Below are 4,878 nucleotides of genomic sequence, written 5' to 3' on the forward strand. Positions count from 1 at the left end.
TACACAAAAATATATAATAAATATACAAATAAATATACAAACAAATATATAAATAAATATATAAATATATAAATAATTACAGTATATATAAAATAATAATACAGTATATATATATATATATACACAAATCAGTTATGTTTTACTGCAATGAATATTTTGTAATAAAAATAGAATGAATGAATGTAAATTTTATCATAACTGTATGCAATCAATATATAAACTGAGGGACCCCTCAGGATGTAAATCTTATTCATTTTTTTTTTAATTCATAATCTCATTTTTTTTTTTTTAATTTTCCATGAATGGGTATTGTAACAAATCAAATCTAAAGTTCTTTCTAATAGACATTAACAGAAATACCTAGGTTTTGGAAATTACACTTCGAACACTGACGACACATTGTAGTTTGCAGAACATTATTAGCGTTACACATGGCCTCAAAAGTGCGATAACAAATTAAAGAGTCAATTACTTACCTGATGAGCCAGTACAAGTAGTTAAAATCCCCAAGAGAATGTTAAATTTGAAGATGAGCATTTTCAACGTTGGCTTACAATTCTTCCTCAAAAGATGAAAGTATAGACATCACTGAAACCGACGTAGCCACTCAGTATGTTTTAACAGTGCAGCATTGTGACTTTGATAGTTTATGTATTATTAATCGCTAGAATGAATTCAGCAATCATAATTACAATGCCAGAGATGATTTTTAAATATCTTTAAGAATGATGACATGTTCTCCAAGGGTTTATAATAAGTTGGTGGGAAAAAAAGTGAATGTATTGAAATGATTAAAAAGCCACAATCTGAGGTTTATGTTGAATCCCAACACGATGGCGTGTATTTCAATACTTGGAGTATGTATTATACCTTCTTATGTTGAAGTGAATGTCTTTTAAAATAACTTATTTATTGTTTACATAAGGATACGTAGTTTTAATTTCATGTCTTTTATACTACTCAATTTCTTGTTACTTTACTTACGTGTGAAACGCGATTTATATCTTCAAAGCTCCTGAAGTTCATGTTTTTATTATTATTATTTTTATTTTACATATCATACGCGATGTTTTATGGTTCTCTAATTGATCTTGGTGCTATTAGAAAGGGTCATTCGACCTTAGTGGAGTGACGTCCCTACCCCATGTGCATTATAGTTACTATGAAATAATAGTGCACCCTCGAATTCGGGACCTTCTAATTCCGAGACCCCTCTAATTCTGGACCACTTTTTCAAAGAACCAAATAACAATCATTAATCTTTTAACACAAAGCTAGCCCTCTAATTGGAAACCAAACCCCCGATACCACCCGAATTTTCACGTCCCAAAGGTGGTCTCAAATTGGAGAGCGAACTGTATAAAAAAAATTTGCATATTACTCAGATTCAGATTCAACAACATTTATTTCTATTTTTAAAATAAAAATACAAGAAACATGGCGGCATCACCTGCTTGTAGTAAGGATGACATAAACAATATACAAACATTCGAAAAAATGTAAATAAGAAAAATTGATTCATTGCTTAAAATAAGGAATTGCAAAATGCAAATTACAAAGATTATTATTATATTAAAATAGTGAAACGTACTGGTTTTGTTTTAAATTATTTTATGAATTTATACTGGAATGTTTACCGACACGACGTTCAGTAAGGAAACATTTAAATTATAATTGCTGGATCAACAAAAAAATAAAACAACGTTGAATATAGGCCTATTACAGGTATTAATACAGATGCTTTTTAAAGGTAGCAATAATGTAGTTAAAATTATCATTTTAAGGAACTTAAAAACCGGCAAGCAGTGGGTCGTATAAAAGAATACAAATGGAATAATAGGAAGGAAATTGGTTACAAATCGAAATATACACTATAAAAATCAAATTACATGAACACCTTAATAAATTATAGTGCATATGTGTAATGGATGTAAAAATATTGTTCCAAAATGGCATTTTGCAGCAATAAAAGAAATTGAATTGAAAATATACGATCCCTCCCAAGCTACTTTAATTCTAGTTGTTGATTTACATGTGACAACAATGCCCCTCAAGTTCCTTTAATCATTGTGGTATTTTTTTAGTGATACACACTGCCTCCCAAGGTACCGTATCTTAATAGCTATAGTATTAAAGTATAATAATTATTGTTGTTTTGTTTACATGTGGTAGGCTGTGGTAAGCCTACATAAATGGCTTACTTTTAAGAAACTGTCTGTACTGTATTTAAATCAATCATAACTTATCGGTACTTGGTTATTATAGTCATTAATATATGTATACAGTATTTATTTGTTATATTTTCAACGGGGCAAGCTTAACCACAGCAACCATTACAAAACAATATTGCATCGGATGTTACAAACATCTGGTTTGATGTATATTGTATATGTATAGTATTACTATATTCATTTGTTATTGCATTATTATTATATTTTATAACAGTGCAGGCTTAAACATATATAAAGGGAGCATCACAATTTGATACTAGAATATGCTAGAAAAAAATACATGTGATATCAACACCGCTATGTTACAATTATATTAATTTTTATATAACACTGCCGAATGCAATACTTTTTGATACTGTGTTACAGTATAAGATATTTTGTTAATATATTTATTTATTTTACATTATATTTATAACAGTGCGGACTAATACTGTAAACAAATTATTAGATATTACATTCACAATATAAATAGAAAAATTAATGAAAAAACAAGCAAAGAAAACATTTTAATCAAAACACAAAACATAGGCTACATACAATTTGTAGGCTTATAAGATTCAACTCACTGAAAAAAATGATTTTTCTTTCACTCCTGTAAAATACAGACGATTTCTGTGAGCATCACTAACCTCAAGTATCTGAGTATTTGTGACAGTGACAACCCCAAGTGTAGTGATAAATATGATTTTTTAGGTTAGGATATAATAATAAACGTAGGATAAAGGTGATGGTTTGTCCACCTACTGACTATACAACATCCTTCGTTTTCACATAATACATGGACACTGTTGCACACGGGACACATGGAATAAAGAGAGTGACAATACTTTAATACGTAGGCCCTTAAGCTGAAACACTAGAATAGTAGATGCTACCCAAGGACCGAAAGCCTACCAAACCTACCACAATTCGGATTAATATCCTAAGGATTAAGGGACGCTGGCGTTCAGCGCATCGGAAACGCGGTCCAAATGTCGGTAGATCCAGTGTGAATGCAGCTTAACTTAGGCCTATTACTTGCCACAAAGCTCAATAATGGTAAATGGTCTTCCAATTCTAGAGTACATAATACTGTGCTATGTCTGAGCTCTATGCGTTATTTTACCCAGTGTCAATGAAAAGGAAAGGAAACAAGAACATACAAAGATTAGAATTGTGAAACAAGATAAAATTAAATTCAAGGTTTAAAAAGGGCCAAATGAAATCATAATGCTTCTGTTTTCTTACATATTGCGTTTTGTTTTTCGGGTGTTTTTTTTTTTTTTTTCTTTATGGAAAAACTATGCTATTATATTTCGACAACCAAAGTACTTGCCTCTTCAGGCCCGTATCCAGTTCCTCTGGGGGAGGGGGGGAGGAAGGAGGAAGGGAGTGGGCTTGACGAAATCCCCAAAGTGTTTGAAAACGTCTGAGTCTGGGTGGGTCTGCAGTGCATTCGTTGGGTTGGAGGACTTGTTTGGGAAATTTAAGATCGGGTTCGCCAGAAAAGTGGGGGATTTGCTAGAAAAGGGGGGGGGGTGTCTCTCCGAACCATAAACACCCCCCCCCCCCCAGATACGGGCCTGCTCTTAATAATACAAATATGTTATTTTATTTCGATAGTCAACCTCAGGTACTTTTATTTTCTAACAAATTATACGAAGCAGTTGTTACCTCGATCATGTGCGGAATGTTCCGTTTTATATTATTATCGTAATTTTGAAATGTTTATTAATGCAAAAGTTTAATAACACAATGGCGAATTTTCGACCTATGCAGTCGAATTAGACGAGGTTAACTGGGTAAGGACTAATTGAAAAATATGATGAAGCTTGCACGTCCCCAACGAATTAAAAAAAAAAAGAATAGAATTAACTCATTTTAAACACGGTGTAACTATTACTTGTTGACTGGCACATCGTGTTATTAGTGAGCTATGTTCCTGTCAAATTAATTTTAATGATTTTATCAATCCCTGAAGAAATTGGCGACGAACAGTGCAACAATGGGCGTAGATTCTTCTAGGATTTGGGTTGACAATGAATTTTCTCATCTTCGTAGCTACCTATGGGTTATTTTTAAGTCATTTGTATTACGGCTGTGTAAAGTATTTTTCACTATGTTTCGAAATATGCTTTACTGAGTCAGAAGCAGTCTCGAGACCTTTAAAAATGTTTTGGCGCCCAAAATTGGGTCGCAAAACCTAGTTTTAGTTATCTATAATACATAGTCTAAGCATGATCTAAGCTTGAGCAATGGCAAGAAGAAATTCTAATAAGGAAAGAGATTAATAAACATGAATAGATAAATACTTCATCATTTATACATTCTCAGAAATTCAGTCTAATGAATTATTCGAGAAAACCATATTCAGTAAAATTGATTTATTATAAATTATTATTACAAATACTGTACCTCTGTTAGCCTGCTTGGCAATATAATTACCAATATGTCTGATTGCCCTGATCTTAGTGGTTTATTCTACAGTGACATAAGTGATCATCTCCCTGCTTTTAATATATCCTATCCATTCAATATCCCTCACCCATCCAATGATGTAGTTGGCTCAGATAGGGAAGCAATACCAAGATTTAGAAATATTAATTCCTCAACCTTAGAAAATTTCCGACAACATATTTGTAACCAACAGTGGTCTGAAGTCCTTGAT

Source organism: Anneissia japonica, unplaced genomic scaffold, assembly GCF_011630105.1.
Source record: "Anneissia japonica isolate Jap-2015-1 unplaced genomic scaffold, ASM1163010v1 scaffold6089_len87655_cov114, whole genome shotgun sequence".
Classification (NCBI taxonomy): domain Eukaryota; kingdom Metazoa; phylum Echinodermata; class Crinoidea; order Comatulida; family Comatulidae; genus Anneissia; species Anneissia japonica.